Source organism: Heteronotia binoei, chromosome 2, assembly GCF_032191835.1.
Source record: "Heteronotia binoei isolate CCM8104 ecotype False Entrance Well chromosome 2, APGP_CSIRO_Hbin_v1, whole genome shotgun sequence".
In the NCBI taxonomy this organism is placed as follows: domain Eukaryota; kingdom Metazoa; phylum Chordata; class Lepidosauria; order Squamata; family Gekkonidae; genus Heteronotia; species Heteronotia binoei.
In genome coordinates, this window is record NC_083224.1 from 53,168,836 (window position 1) to 53,186,224 (window position 17,389).

The 17,389-nt window shown below is 41.4% G+C and overlaps 1 protein-coding gene across 3 annotated transcripts in view; it reads right to left on the reverse strand.

Annotated features, from left to right (window-relative positions):
• Window positions 1-17,389, reverse strand: part of RALY (RALY heterogeneous nuclear ribonucleoprotein) — a 384,646-nt gene that overhangs the window by 251,531 nt on the left and 115,726 nt on the right. For 2 of the 3 annotated variants that reach the window (XM_060230996.1, XM_060230994.1), the window contains exon 2: window positions 1,416-1,517. The exons of the other annotated variant lie outside the window; for it this stretch is intronic. The gene's annotated coding sequence lies outside the window, so the exon portion shown is untranslated. The remainder of the gene's footprint in view (window positions 1-1,415; window positions 1,518-17,389) is intronic. 3 annotated transcript variants of the gene reach the window in all.

The window sequence follows — 17,389 nt, forward strand, 5'->3', positions numbered from 1 at the left end:
AAAGACTATAAAGATCCATGGAAGGGCAATATGACTACTACCTCTCAATATGACCATTACTATTTCTCAAAATAAACACACAAGATGACCACTACTACTCCAACTTCTCATCATTTCATTCCATAGAACTCTTGTATCCTAAAGTCAGTTACTACCCACTAAACCGTCATTTCATCTGAGGATGGGGGATTTTTGTCAATTCCTCCTTTCACCACTCCCTCCCCCCACTATTTATGACGGGGCCCTCACTCCCCCCCCAAAAAAAAAAACAGAAGGAGGGAAGAATCAGTGAGCTTTATTGGAAGAGGAGGAGGCTATTGAATTTATGCCACAAAGTCTCAGAGCAGCTTACAGTCTCCTTTATCTTCTTTCCCCACAACAGACACCCTGTGAAGTGGGTGGGGCTGAGAGAACTCTTACAGAAGCTGCCCTTTCAAGGACAGCTCTGTGAGAGCTGTGACTGAACCAAGGCCATTCCAACAGCTACAAGTGGCAAAGTGGGGAATCAAACTAGATTCTTCCAGATAAAAGCCCGCACACTTAACCACTACACCAAACTGGTGTGTCCCATTCCACACCCTTGATGGTCTCTTGAGATTCATCTAAATAAATTGTTACATTCATTCTCATAAACATATGAATTATAGTCCACATGTTTATATAGTTCATGGAAGGTGTCTTAGAACCTATTTGTTTATTCTTTTGAAATTTCATTTGGGGATTCAGTTCACTTTTCTTCTACTCTCAGGAGTTGTTAAGAAGTTCACTGCTGGTCACAGCTTTAAAAAGCATGGAATGCTTCTTTAATCCAATGAGGATGGAAAGTGCTACAGGTGTTAAATAACTAGGACAAGTATTAGCATCTGAATAAATTTGTGATTAGACACTGCAGTTGAGCTCACAGAAGACAGAGATCTTTGAAAGGGCAGTCTCAAGGTGGCAGTTCCTAGTGTCACAAAACTAGCACAGAATGAACAAATCCTCTTCAGCATATCGGACATAAAGCACAAAAAAGGCGATTGATTATAGCATTTCTAGAGGAGCCTTCAAAATATAACAGATAATCTCCACTCTCTGCAATGACAAGAACAACAATTTGGGTTTTTTTCACTGTCTATAAACATCAAACTCTTCAGAGCTTCATTAAGTTCTCCATTTATGAATCTTATTCATTTAGAACTTCAGCAAGATGCAGTATTTGTTTTGGGGGGAAAAAACCAAGAGTTTGTTTTCTAGAGTAGAGAATGCCAGGGAAACCAACACAAAGCAACCCTCCTACTCAGCAATCCACAGTCTCTGCTTGAAAACCACACCAAAACCACCCAGCTCCTCTCTCTTTGTCACAGAAACAGTAGAACAGCAGGAATGCAAATACTTCTGGACAGCTCTGAAACAAAATGTGTCAGATTACTTACCAGTAATGGTGTGCGGGGTGTGTGAGTCTGCTTTTCCTCCTTGCCCACTAGATGAGGAGGCCAAACTGAAGTCAGAGTATTCCCTTAAAGTCCTGGTGTTACCTGCAAGAAACAGGATATAGAAACTGTTGGTAGTTATAGGACAGGATCAAGTGCATTGTTGTTTTCTGCACACAAATGGTGACGTATTTGGTGTGCAATAAAATAAACAAAACAATAAAATAAATAAGTAATGGCAATGCTTGACCTAAGATGGAATGCATATTTAGGAACAGATTAACTACTGTTGAACACTGTGAACTTTTGCTGATAGCTGATTTAGCTTTACTTGGGATTTTATTGCTATTTTATTTTAAAATTATTATTGTAGTTTTTAAAATTGTGAGCTGCCTTGAGTGTCTTTCTGGAAAGATGGCACTATGATTAAACAGAAGGCAGGTGTCCTTGCACTGGAGGTCTGAGCCATAGAAGTGAACGCAATGCACAGGGCTGGTTCCAGGTTGGGGGGCCCTGGCACAGAGGGCCCAGAGGCCTCCTCCCCTCCACCAACCACTTAAGTGTTGTTCCTCTTCCTGTAAGCCTTCCCACACAGCTGTTCTCTCAACAGTATGTGGCTAGGCAGTGCCACTGCGGTTGCTGCCCAAAACTCCATCTTTCTGCACCATTTGCATCAGGGTTGCTGGGCAGTGCATACAGCAGGTAGCATGCATGCTGGAGTGCCAAGCAGATGGGGGGAAGGCACATGGGCAGGTGGCAGGGCAGGTACATGAGCCACCAAAACCCCTGGGTCCTGGCAGCTGCCCCAATTCAGTGTAAGCTGATGATGGCCTTGACAGTGCATGCTATCAATTCACACATGTATGCATTTAAGGATAATGCACTTGATGATTCACAGCTAAATGTAGGGACTGGCAGCACTAAAAAAACAGTTGTGTTTAAAGTGTTTTGAAGTGGTCTGCCACTACTCTGAACAGGACACTGGCATAATCAATACATCTAATTTGGAACAGCCAGATCTGTGGATACTTAAATCTGGAAACTGGAGCCATGAACAGACAAGAAAAATCTTTCTAAAAACCTGAAAAATGCCACAGATCCACAGAAAAATCTGGAATTCAAAATAGACTGGGGGGTTAACCCCCAATAGCAAAAGCACCACCTGCAACTTTAAGAAACAAATTTCCTCAGTGAACATTGCTAGGCAACCACAACTCTATTGCCAGCCTTCAAGCCTTGGTTTCTGTCAGTAAAAGGCAAGGACAGGGGATCAAGGCCCTTTTCATGACTGACAAATTGGCTGCCTTTAAAAAAAATTAAACTCTTAGAAATGAATTAAGAAGAAAGCAGTAACTATAATGGTGTACATTCTCTGCCACCATTTTTAATTTGTGAACTGGACATGTTGTTTGCTCTGTATACTAGTTCTGATTATGAATTTTCACATTCTAATATATATTATTTTAAAAGTCAGAGAGAGAGGACTCATTACTCATTGGGTAAATCCTGTTGATCTCAATAGATTTTATTCCCTAGCAAGGGTACTTAGGATTGCAGCCTCAGTCACAAATAGTGCTGCACAATTAATTGATGAAGAAGAAGAAGAAAAAGAAATTGGATTAATATCCCATCCTTCACTTTGAATCTCAGAGTCTTAGAGTAGGTCATGATCTCCTTTACTTTCCTCCCCTACAACAAATACCCTGTGAGGTAGGTGTGGCTGAGAGAGCTCTCACAGAAGCTTCCTTTTCAAGGACAACTCTGCGAGAGCTATGCCTGACCCAAGGCCATTCCAGCAGCTACAAGTGGAGGACTGGGGACTCAAACTCGGTTCTCTCAGATAAGAGTCTGCACACTTAACCACTACACCAAACTGAAGATGATGCTGGGGGTGGGCTTTTATTTATAAATTTCCCTTTGACTAAAGCCCCTCTAGACAGCTTACAACATCCTTTAATACAATAGAATCAATTTTTAAAACACCAATAAAACCACAGGAAAATGACATTGCATTCTTCTGTGCTTCATTGACCTGTGAAATGATGTGCTATAATGACAACAATGTGTCACAGAAAATGAGGACAAAATCTTGATTTTTTTTTACAAAACTACAATGGTCCACCTGTCTTTGCAGAGCCAATTCACACATTCATGCATGTCAATGCTTATGTGAACTGCCTCCTTTGAATATGCATTGTCTGAAGCAATGTCGGTATCCAAGTTCTGTAGTGTTTGATCTGAAATTTAATGTTGTTGAAATGAAGTAATGAACAGGCAGACAGGCATGAACTCATTGATGCTAGGCTCAGAACTTGTGGGCTGTCATCACTGCCACTCTCTAAAACTATGAACCAGGGCTTTTTTTTTTGCATGAACTCCTTTGCATATTAGGCCACACACCCCTGATGTAGCCAATCCTTCAATAGCTTACAGGGCTCTTAGTACAAGGCCTACCGTAAGCTCCAGGGGTGTGTGGCCTAATATGCAAAGGAGTTACTGCTACAAAAACAACAACCCTGCTATTGGTGATTGAACAAACAGTTCAAAAACATGTTTCTGGGATGCATATTTTTTGAGGGAGTCTAGAAACAAAGGGCTGGGTCTAACAAAGGGCCAATGGAAGGTGCTTGCTGTTGACACAGATCTTTACTACCTCCCCTTCCTGCAGCAAGCACTGAGATGTCTGAAAAGCTGATGCTGGCCATTCTGGAACAAAAAAGGCCAAGGGAGCTGGTGTGAAAAGGGGGAACTGGACAGAACTATCCTTTGCCTTGCTCCTGTGCCAGTGGAAGCTCTGCAAACAGAAGAGAAGATACGGATGACTTCTTCTGCTTGTGTCTTCTCACTACGTTGAGCCTGCTTTGGTGGGGAGGGCAGGATATAAATCAAATAAACCTAACCTAAACCTAACCTACAACTCCCCTTCCCCAATATCATGTGCCTTTATGTCCACGTGGACCTCCAATATCAACTTTCTGTGGTCCCTGTGGACAAACGATATCAACTGGAGGAAGGAAGAAGGCAGGAAATAGTTGCATGGGTGAATGCCCTTCAGCTAGCCCTTTGTTGGATCTACCCCAATATTTTGCTTCTGCAAAAATTTCTGTGCCTGCACTGTGTAATTTGAATGTCAACAGCAAAGATGCAGGCAGACCCATATCGTTTATGATAAAATGTTAGGGTGGAAGGTCAGCTCATCAGTCTTAGGTGCCAGACAAGAACTTCCTCCTATTCCTTTGATAATTAAAGACTCAAGTCTGTAGTTGGCTACACTATCATTTCAGAACATGAGATTGGGGTTAATATTATTTTAATCAAAAAGTGATGGCAGAGGGACAAAGGGCAGGCCTTTCCCCAGGCAGGAAGAACACTTATGTTTAATGTGTTGATTAGAGATCTCTTGATTCTGCATTCAGTCTTGCTAGAATCCTCCTACAAATATAATACAATAATATACATGCACATTCACTGCTTTTGTTTGGTGGACTTTTCTTGTTAATACTCACTGACCCTGCATTTCCATATTTTTCAACCAGATCTGTCAGCTGTCCAGAAAAGTAAAACAGCCTAGCCAGCTCTGTAGTTGCCAACAGGCCTGGAGAAAAAACTCATACTGTTCCTTTAACAGAGGCTTAATGTGGGCAAATAGGCAGCTGAAACTTTTCATAACATGAAGGTAAATAACATCATCCAATAAATAAAATCCCACTACACCTCTGCTAAAGGGGCAAGACTTTTTTTTCTCAATGCAATTGGCAACCTTGCCCTGCTTGAATGGTGCTGATCTGAAAAATAAAGGAAAAAAGGAAAAAAAAACATATGAAGTTTTCCATGATGTAAATAAATGGTAAACACCTAACCAAAGTCAGCAGATGAGATCTTAAAGACACACCTACAGAGTCTGTTCAAAAACTGACAACCCTATGTTTTTCTTCCCACCCTGAGGGTGCTGATGAAACACTCTGTGCAATACAACCACAGTTTTTTTATAACCTGTTAAATAATGCTGTTGTTCTAGTGAGTGCCAGACTTTTATGATATTCAGAATTTGTGTTTCTTGATAGGAGCCTTTAGGCACAGAGAATAAACAACCCTGGCTACGGGGTAACATTTATGGTGCATTTTGCTGTGCAAAATATTCCTCTTTGTCATGTCCAGTCTTGCCATAATGTTGGAGCAGTGGTGATACTGGATTCAGCTGCAGAGAATGGTGAGATCTACTGAATTTCTTGTTTGTTTCTCTTCAATTATTTTAGCATATTTTAACTTAAGGGCCAAGTTAAAGATGATGGCAGGTGATCCATAAACACATCTCCTGATGTTTTAAACTTCACTTTGGAGCTACTGTCATTGGGATCATGTGCACAGTGTGTGTGTATGGGGGAGGGGGAGACGGGTGGGGATAAGGGCTTCATTTTCCTCCCACACTGTTGTAGTGATCTGAGTTGATTCACTGGGACAGATCTGGTGAGGAGTGGGGAGATGGAAAGTCTGTGTTTTCCCCCTTGCAGAACAAGTAGCAGTCCTGGTAGAAGGAGGGATCATGGTCATGGCATGGAAGAAAGACGTCCCCCCCTTCATGTCATTGTAACATTTCAAAGCTGCACTCCTTACATTACAGGATTTCGTGGGAGGAGATGAGACAGACTGCATTGCTCACATAGATTATTTGGAAGAAGTTACTAAGAAGGGGAAAATCAAGGTACCTGGACTCATGCAGGTCTTTCTACACAATCATAGTTTTGACCGCAATAAATATGCATTCGGTTCCTTTCTAAGTTATTGCACATATTGTTCAAGTCTTTCTTCAAGATTATAGGGGAAGATTTGAACTGGGTCCATGAAGCAGATGAAGGGAGAGTAAACCCTTCCTACTCAATTCTTTCCTTAATATATATCATACCTCCCAACCACTGACAAAAACTGCACAGATGGGAGATTGGTGATCAGGTCTTCACTATCTCGCTTTGTTCAACCCCAATTCTTATATAAACTACTGCCAGAACCAGCCCCAGACTGTCTGGCACCCTAGGCAAGGCTAACTTTTGGCACCCCCCCCCCGCCCCATGCACTGATAATGTCACCAAATCATATGGGGAGCACCCAATTTGGTGCTTCCAGAAGGCTGGCACCCTCAGCAATCACCTAGTTTGCCTAGAGGTAGGGCTGGCCCTGTCTACTGCATTCATCCAGTGACAAAGTGAGTGCGGGGTGACATAGCTCTTCTGTTCTTTCCCATGCTATATAATACTGTCATATTTTTAAAATGCTTTAACCTCTGCCCCTAAATTCTTTGGATTCGCTGTGTTCTTCCTCTGTGCAACTATAGTGGTGGAAATAAAATAAATAATGCTGAAGATCCACAAGGATCCCCTCCCTCCTTTGTCGTATAGATAGCTGAAAAATAAAGTTGTGGTTTAATCCATCAGAGGCTTTGTAATTATCTTCTTCTGCATTAAGCTATAGATCTAGCTATCCTTTGCATTTTTTTTGAAAAACCAGTAGAGCACTATAAGTATTCTCACAGCACTGCATGCAGATGAAATGTTACAATACTACCATAGAAAAGGAAATTGTGTAGGGATATATAGCACAATATATTAAAACAGAGTTAGGATTTGCTTTGATTAATTTTACAAAAAGGGTCCACATTCTCAAGATGGCATTCCAATTCAAGATTCCCTAGATTTTCAGACTGTTTGCAACTTGGGAAGCTGTTTGAGAAACCAGGATATCATTTTGCTACTCTGCTGTACAACACAAACTGTGACATTTATGTTAAATGTGCTATGTAAGGAACAGAAAGGAGATAAAATGGTTATGATTCCAAATCAAATTGGGGAAAATAGAGGGGTAGTTCAACAACATGTATCTCTTTCTTTCTTGCAAAATGGTAAGTCAACAATGGGGCATATATATCTTTGCAGTGCTTTTTATATCAGGGACAATCACCAAGATTAATATTTTAGTATCAGTTAATATATTTATAGCTCAGGAATGACAGCTTGCTAAATCAGCAGTCTTCCCTGAACCAGCATGGGTGGTGGTACTACTACTACTACTACTGTAGTGCATGCAGTGTTGTGAGAATACTTGTAGTAGTAGTAATAATAATAATAATAATATCACCCAATCCCCACTACTGCAGGGCTCTGGGCAGTATGACTAAAAACATAGCCAGGCTGGGACAAAAAACCCCCCTTTGAACTATGGAAAAATAGGCAGCATCCCTGCATTCTTTGCATAAATAATGTCAAATATGTAGACCTCTTGATGGCACTTGGGTTTTTTTGGCCACTGTGTGATACAGAGTGTTGGACTGGATGGGCCATTCGCCTTATCCAACATGGCTTCTCTTATGTTCTTATGTTCTATACATAGCATTCATGGGATAAAAGGACTGGTTCTCTTGCAGATTAAAACATGTTTAAATTACAGGATACAAAGAGTAGGAATCAATGGACAATTCTCACAATGGAGGGAAGTAAGCAGTGGGTTCCATCAAGGATCATTATTTAGGTTAGTACTATTTAATTGAATCATCAGTTATCTGGAACTAGAGGTGAGTAGTGTAGTGGTCAGGTTTGCAGATGACACAAAATTATTCAGCATGATGAAAACCAAGGCTGACTGAAGAGCTCCAAGAGGACCTCCACAAACTGCGTGAGTGGCTGACAATGTGGCAAATGAAAGAAATTGACATGATTTTATCCCATTCAGAAAAAAATCCGTTAAAGTTTGAACTGTTTCTGGGCAATCAGACAGCTGCCGCGGAAGCGGCAGAATCCTGGCAGCGGTCAGTGGTTGCCCATTCACATTGCTAGCCTGGCTCAACCACGGACCCCCTGTGGAAAGGATTGTCTCTTTTTAAAAGGCCCTGTATGTGCGCTCAATTGGAGAAGTGGAGAAGTGCACCTCAGAGAGGGGTAACCCTGCCCCCCCCCCGACTTTGCCGGAAACGGCTTGGCACAATCACACAGCTCTTCTGTTTATGAGTTGCCCCAGGGCATTCAAACAACAGCCGATTATGCAACCTACATCTGATTCAGGGGGATGCTACCAGGAAAATCCAGATAGCTTTTAAATGCGGATAGGAGGCATCTGAAGATGGGGTGAGTATGGGTGCAGCTCGGAGGGCAGATGTGCTCATGTGATTGTGCACTTTTAATCCGAATGGGAGGCAGGGCTAGGTCGGGACAAATCTCCTGTGTGAAACCACCCTCAGGCTGCAATCACACACACTAAATAATGCACTTTCAATCCACTTTCAGTGAACTTGCCAACTGGATTTTACTGTGTGAACTGACAAAATCCAACTGGAAAATGCATTGAAAGTGGATTGAAAGTGGATTATTTAGTATGTGTGATTGCAGTCATAGTGGATAAATCAATGCAAATGTCAATGCAGTGTGCTGCAGCAGTGAAAAGAGCAAACTCTATGTTAGGGATTATTAGGAAAAGGATTGATAATAAAATGGCCTATATTTTAATGCTCCTGTATAGATCTATGATGTGGCCCCATTTGGAAAACTGTGTACATTTCTGGTCATTGTATCTCAAAAAGGACATTGCAGAAATAGAAAAAGTACAGAGGAGGGCAGCCAAGATGATTAGAGATTGGAGCACCTATGAGGAAAGGTTGAAGAGTCTGGGACTTTTCAGTTTAGAAAAGAGAAGACTAAGGAAGGACATGATACAGGTTTATCGAATTATGCATGGGGTGGAGAGAGAAATTTTTCTCCTTCTCCCAAAAGACTAGAATTCAAGGGCATCCAACATGAAAAAAGGAAATACTGCTTTACATAGAGAGTAATTAAAATGTGGAATTCACTGCTAGAGGATGTAGTGATGACTGCAGGAAAAAAATAATTTTAAAAGGGCATTACATAGATGGAGGATAAGTTTATCAATGGCTGCTAGCCATGGTAACTGAGGGGAATCTCCATATTCCAAAGCACTAGTCTTCTGAATCCCAGAGCCAGGAGGCAACATCAGGGGAAGGCCTCTATGCCCTTATGGAACTGGTTGGCTACTGTGTGAGACAGGATGTTGGACTAGATGGACTATTGGTCTGGTTCAGTAAAGTTCTTCTTATGTGCTTACGTTCTTAAGATTCTTGCTAGCTCAATAAATGTCTATTTTTGTCCTTTATTTTCCTTCATTTAAAAAACAAAACAAAAAACTGGTCTCTAGAATCAGTATTTTTTCATTAGCCATAATAAGAAACTCTTTAGTGCAACAGCCTCATCCTATCATATATACTTATAAATTAGTACCACTGAATTCACCTGGTCTGAATCTCTTTCTTTTCTATTTATGAGGTAAACAAATGAAGACCTGTTTATTAATTTATTATACTTTACCGAAATATGCATCTATTGCAGATAGGCAATCTTGGTATAAGTAATTTCTTTTTTTGGGGTGGGAACAGGATTTCACCCCATGTCATCTTTCCTTCACAAACAGTAATTTCCTTTAGCATTCTTTTCTTCTTTCTCTCTTCCTGAATCAATATTCAAGTGTTCTAATTAGAAGCTACTGACTGCTCTTTGAGGTCTGTGTAGTAGCCCTTATTGACTCGGCAGAGCTGAGCTCCCAGACTGAAGAAATATATTTTTGCTAATTATATTTAGGGATGGGCACAAATTGCATTTTTGCAGTTAAGTCTGGTTCATGGTTTGTGTCTGAATCATGAACCAAAACACAAACCAATATGCTGGTTTGCAAAACAAACCAATTCGTATTGATTTGTGAGCCATTTAAAGATTAAACCCCTGCAGCTTTTTGTGAGGAGCAAGAAACAGGGGTTTCCAACAGCTGAGCAGCTGAGACTACCACTCAGCTGTTTCTCTGAAGCGGGCATCATCTGTTATTGGCCTCCCCTCCACACATCAACATGGGATCCAACAATCTCTGGAGCAATAGGTCATTGCTGTAGATGCAGGGCTTTTAAGCTATACTGTATTTTAACTGACGTTCTATTTAATTGTCTTATTGTGATTACTTTGTTTAAACTGTTTTACTAATGATGTAACCCACATTGAGCCTGCTTTGCAGGAAAGGGTGGGATATAAATCAAGCAAAATAAATAATAATTATAATAATAATGGAGCCAGGAAGAGTAGGAAAATAATGTTTTTATCTACATGAATCAAAATGCTATTCCCAGCATGTCATGCAGCTCTACCAATATTCTGTCTCTCTTTAGTGTGAACAAGAATCAGAACCAAATGAAGGACTATGATAACTAGGGATGGCTTGATTCTCTGTGTCTCCCATTGAGCTTTATAGGACAAAGGAAATAAGCTGTAACCTAGGACACAATTCTGTGAAGGGAACTTGAATGGATACCCTGAGGAGAGCAATGTCCCACATCTAGTAGCCCCAGCGTTGACTATGGGGAGGGGGGGATATATTTCTGTTGCTCCCTTCAGAATACCAGAACCAGGTTTGTTAAAAAAAAATAAGTCTACCCATTCCATCAAACTACCCACAGGAAAGTAAAAACTGAAGTTCAAAATCATAGCATCTAGAAAGAAGGCACTTTGATAAAGAAGTCATAGCAAAAAAAGGTAATTTGCAGCATCTGGAGACATAGAATATTTGGCCTGTGTCACTGTCATGATCCTGGGCCCAGTGAGGTCTGCAGGCCCCAGAGAAGCCTGCCCAGGAGTTACTGGGGAAAGCCTACATTTCCCAGGATCCCCTCTGTCCCTCTGATTGGGTGGCAAGATTTTGGAGGGAATCTAGCCCAGAGAGAAGTGGGACCTGGGAAGAGAGCATAAAAAGGACCAAGCACAGACAGCCTCTTTCCTGAAGAGACTGCAGATAGAGAGGTTTTCTGTCTAGAGATGTTGCAGACAGAGAAAGACTGCTCTCTGGAACAGGCAGTAGGAAGATCCCTCACCCAAGGGAAGTGTGGTGAGTTTGGTATTAGAGTAGAGAATGTATAAACTAAACGTGTCAAGGCTTTTGTTTATTTGCACCAACTTTTACTGTTTCATATTCATTTTAGCACTAAATCTTTATCACCTACTTGTTGTTTTAGAGCGCTAATGATAAACTTATTTTTGTTGTTATACTGCCTGGGTTCTCATGTCTCCTTGGTCACATCTTGGAACAACCCAGTGATACACATCCCAACAAAGCAAAACTACAGGCAGCTGTTTGAAGGTACTGATCACTCTCATCCAGGAGAGCCCAATAACATTCACTTATTGTCTTTTTATGCTATGTAAACCTCATTGGAACCCTGATTTTATTAGAAGCAATTTGGGAAAAGTGAAATACAAAACAAAAACTTGACACTTTCCTTGCATTGCAAGATTTGAATCAATCCTGGAAATAGACATACACGCCCATTTTGGAGCACAAATATAACTGCTCCCAGGGAATGTGTATAAGTAAGCAATTTGTAACCAACCCCAGTTCCAGAAGGGACTCTGTGCCATCACAATAAACAAATGTATTTGCTCAGTTTCAGCCAGGGATTACTAGTGCCAAGAGTCTGGAATCTGTTCCATAATCTGATGCCAGCCAGGGCTAGACATTTGAGTCTCCTGTGTCCTAATTTATTGTGGGAGCATTTTCCTTTTCAGTTCAGGATCCTGAAAAAACAAACAGCTCTAAGGCATATACAAAATGACCTTATACCACCATACAGCAACTCCTGCAAATCTAAGATGAGAGGCCAAGGATTGTCGATACAGAGTAAATCCAACTCTCCAAGAGATCCAGTTTGGTGTAGGACAAGCAGGAGAGCCTAAGATTCAGCATTTCTTCTTTTGGAAACCACATACTCCCATAGCTACCCTATGTCATAAGACTGGACTGTGTAGGTTTCCCATGTCCTAACTTGGAAGCTAATATCTGTCACAGCAACATGGATTGTTAAAAAGCACAGCTGCAGCAGTAACCTACATACATTGCATGAGGAAGGTAGATTGTAGGTATATGTGCAAGCAGTCAAGCTTTAGCCCCTGCATCTTGATTAATAAACAATTTTGCAGAAACCTGTCTACCCAAATTAAATTAGGAACATAAGAACATCCCCTGTATATCATACTTTTGGTCCACACTGTTCAGCATCTTGGCTGTGGTCAGACTGGAAGGTTGGTGTGGTTTGGGCATGCTGCTAATTACTGCATTGCATTTTGTGACCAAGATTTTCAATCAGACTCTTACCCTGATCTGGCCTCACCACACACTTCTTTTGTGGTTGATCATTTAGCTTAGTGCTGCGTGTCAACCATGGAGTGCCTGGTTTGGTTGTCATCTTCTAAAAAACCAACTTTGACTTTAAACATTTTTGGGGTGCGCACTAGCACCTTAGAAAAACCAAAAGGGCTAAATTGGAATTAAAAGTTCATGCTTCTGAGCCCGTTTGAGTATGCACTAGGGGAGTTCGGACATCCAGCAATACCGGATGAATGTGCTGGGATCTATAAGCACCTGATTTTCTCTGGTGGCTATTTAGAAGAGAAGAGTAGAGATTGGACTTATACCCCACCCTTCACTCAGAGTGGTTTACAGTCTCCTTCTCTTCCTCCTCCCACAACAGACACCCTGTGGGGTAGGTGGAACTGAGAGAGCTCTTTTGAGAACTGCTCTTGAGAGAGCAGCTCATTCAAGAACTGTGACTGACCCAAGGTCACTCAGCAGTTGCATGTGGAGGAGTGGGGAATCAAACCTGGTTCTTCCAGATTAGAGTCTGCTCACTTAATTGCTACACCAAACTGGATCTCTTGGAGAGTTGGATTTACTCTGTATCGAACTCATCATATGATGGGAGAATATGGCTGGGGAATGGCTGTCAGATGTGAGCGAGCTCATCTAACCCATTAAGGAATAGCAACTTTATCAGGCCAAACTGCCCTTCTGGCCACAGCCCTTGTTTCCACAAGGAAGGCCTACAGACAGTGCACAGAAACTAATGTACCCCCCTGTGGTTGTTGCCCAGTTACTGGCATTCAGAGCGACACTGCCTCTGAGCATGGAGTACTGATGATCCTATCTTCCATGAATTTCTCTCATCCCTTTCTAAATCATGTAAATCAGCAGCAATCATGTATACCTTATGGTAGTGAATTAAGAAATAATTTATTATTTACAGAATAAAGATGAAACACCAAGAAGTATAAAGATATTTGGATGTGAACATTCCTTTGGAAATGCTATATTGTTAACTGGGCAAGGTTTCACTAACACCTTCATGTCTACTGAAAGGCTACTATAAAGCTACTATAAAGATATCATGAAAAACAGACCAAGAAGACCCAACTGGGACAGGTATTTGCAGTCTATCCATTTCAAATACTAGATAGACCCTGGAAATTACATTGTCTCCATTAACTCTGGTTGGGTATTAATAGCTGGCAGCTGCACAATGGAATGAAGATATGAACAACTGCTTTGTGTTGAGGTGATTAACTCGTTTTCCATTTCAGCTTTTAAGAGCTCAGGAGGAAACTTGAGGTGAGCTGCAAAGAAATCTGTGCTAGCCATAATTGTGTGCATTTTAATTATATATTAGCAGACTTCAGTCTCTTATGTAGTCTGGACTACAAACTTAAGCAATCCCCAACACCTGAAGAGAAAGTGTTAAAATAAACAAAGATGCAACAAGAGAAGAATAATTCTTCTTTTAAACAAGATGTCTTAAGTCGTAATATTTCTAACAGGGCCTCTTCTAACAGTTGGTAAGGTGCATAAATTGACTCAGTGGTAGGACATGTTATTTGCATGCAGAAGGTCTACCAAAAAAAATTCAGGTAGCAGGTTTTGGAAATGGCCTTTATTTACACAACCCCCTAGAGTTGTCAGACCTTCAGATGGAGGCAGGGGGTCCCTCATCACCAGACCCTGCCTCCCAGCTACCGATCAGCAGGCTGGTGGGAGGACTTACCTGGAAAAAGAGAACGATCTGGGTCTTGTTGCTGGGATAGTACAGGAAGTGACATCATCACATCAGCTATGTCCAGGCAGCTCTCTGGTATTTGGACAAAAACTCTATAGTAGAAGCTGGTTTTACAATAGAGTTTTTACCCAAGCACCAGGACATGGTCTGGATGACATCACTTCCCCCACCCCTGCTGGTTGCCTGGAGGGACCTGGAAACCCTATGAAACCCCCCGAGGCTGTTGCCAGTCAGAGTAGACAACACTAAGAAGTAGAGCTAGCTCCATGTTCTGAAACAGATATTGACTGTACTAGCCACCAACGTCTGTCCTTCACTGTGTTTGCAAATAAACAGGTGGGGGAAAGCTAGAAAATAGACATCATCCATACATTTTTATAGCAGTTTCTTCTCCATATACTTCCTTCTGTCCAAACCAAAAGAAAGTAAAGCATATAAGAACTGCTTTCAAACAACACACCAGGAAAGGAGAAATCTACCTGCTTTTATAACAGCAGGTTCAAGAGACTCAGCTCAGACAAAGAACCTTTCAACCCACAAAAGAACAGATACCACAGGCAAACCCCAGGGAGCTCTGCCTTAAATACAAGAAACCATCTGCTACCATTAATTATGCCAGAAACACAGAGGAAGGAGGGGTGGAGTACACCTGTCTCAAGCTTAACTTTGGAGGTAATTAGCTTTACTCCATTTATCTGTGGGCCTAATTATCAACTTCATTTAGGGTTTGGTTTTTAAAGAACCAGGCCTGGCCTGTTCTGTAACTGGCTATTAGTATTATTTTATCAGTTGACTGCATCTCTTCAAATAGCCCTTCTCCTTCCTCTTCTAAAGCTCCCCCCCCCTCCTTTTTAATTCCAGAGTCACAGGCAGGGCAGGATAGGAAGAGGCTGACATTTCTCTTCATGAAATTTGCTGTGGAATTTTTCAGTGGAGCCATTTTGTTCCCCTACACCAACGTGACATTAATTGTTGTTAAATATTCTTATCTGTTACATACAGTTCTGTTTCAATAAAGGTCAGCAGTTGCAGCCATGACAGGGTCTGCTGTTGCCGTGCAGTAGAACTAATCAGTCACTCCCCAGCTGTATATGGAGCCCTCCCCCCATTAATTCATGCTCAGCAGACAGACTTTAAAAAATGCAAAACATCTCAGCTGCTCAGATGAGTATTAGGATATGAAATTATTAGCTCAGGCCGCTTTGGAAGGCTGGTTAATATTGCCTGTGTGATTCTAGCTACACTGCCTCATTAAGGGGCCATGTGATGGCCCATGGAAAAAAAATCTTTCTTTAATTAAAAAGTCTGTGTTGTCGGCAGGGATGAAGACTAAGATCTGTCACTGGAGCTTGCACAAGATGGCTTCTTTCATGTTTAATAGTATCAGGATAAAATTAAACAGGGCTTTATCTTGCACTTGCCTTACTTTTTAAAAAATAAATAAAAGAAATTAGAAATAGCATTGAATGGTACTAGCAGCCAGTGAAGGAAACCTCCCCAGGTATATAGCAGCGCTAGCAACCATGTATCTCAATTACTGACGTATCAAATCAAGGTAAATAGAAAAACAGCTACTGGCTCTTCCCTGGAGCAGTAAATGTGATATTATAGGAACCGCCCCAGCTGTGGGAAAGCAGCTAGTTGTAAGAACTGTATGTGCCATTTGCTTTGTTTTAATGCTTTGTTTTAATGTTTTTATATTTTAAATGTTTTTAATTGTGTAAATGCCGAAACTTAATATTGTTATATAGGATTTCATGTGTTGTGAGCCGCCCTGAGCCACCTGGTGGGAAGGGCAGGATACAAATCATAAATAAACTAAACTAAACTTAGAAGCTAGTATACTTCAGTAATTTATTCCAAGGATGCATGAAGCAGGAGGGAGAAGAAGTAAGAGAGTGAGGACTTTTGCCACTCCCTTTCTTATATAATCTACTGTGTGGAAGGTACTAGGGGCTCATCCTGTCCATACCTATATTTATACCCAAAAGATAGGTTCTCTCTCCAGCCCTGAACCTCGGAGGGCCAGATGCTGTAGCCTGAGCTGCAGGAGACAAGTACAGCCCTGATGACTATACAAAGCAGAATCCTTTAAGGCATTGTATGTAAGGGTGACCTTCAGGGTTGCCAGCCCAGCATTGGCACCTGACAGGAAATTGTGGGGCGACCTACCTGCTCAGTGTCATGTCAACATCACAACATCACTTCTGGTGTGAACCAGTGTGACCTTCTAGGATTAACTGTGATGATATCATTTCCAATTTGCACTAGAAGTGACGCTGCAACATTGGCATGATGCCAAATCATTCCTTTCCAAAAACCCTATCACCTGGTTAAGCAGTGGGAGGGAATGGAGGGTCCAGGACAGAAAGTCTCCCATTGCAGTGGAAAACCTGGACACCTTAGTGAAGTGTGAACCATCTTTGTTGCCCTCCTCTGGACCCGTTCCAGCTTGTCTGTATCCTTCTTAAAATGTGGTGCCCAAAACTGAACACAATACTCCAGGTGAGGTCTTACCAGAACAGAGTAAAGCGATACCATCGCATCACATGATCTGGACACTATACTTCTGTTGATACAGCCCAAAATTGCATTTGCCTTTTTAGCCACGGCATCACTCTGTTGACTTATGTTCAGTGTATGATCCACTAAGACCTCTAGATCCTTTTTGCACATACTGCTGCTAAGACAAGTCTCCCCCATCCTATAACCATGCATTGGATTTTTCCTACCTAAATGCAGAACTTTACATTTCTCCCTGTTAAAATTCATTTTATTGATTTTAGCCCAGTTTTCCAGCCTGTCAAGGTCGTCCTGTATCCTGTTTCTGTCTTCTTCTGTGTTTGCAACGCCTCCCAAGTTAGTATCATCTGCAAATTTAATAAGCATTCTCTCTATTCCTTCATCCAAATCATTTATAAAGATGTTGAACAATACAGGACCCAGGACAGATCCTTGAGGCACTCCACTTGTCACTCCTCTCCAAGAGGATGAGAAACTATTCACAAGCACTCTTTGGGTGCGATCTGTCAACCAGTTACAGATCCACCTAATGGCAACA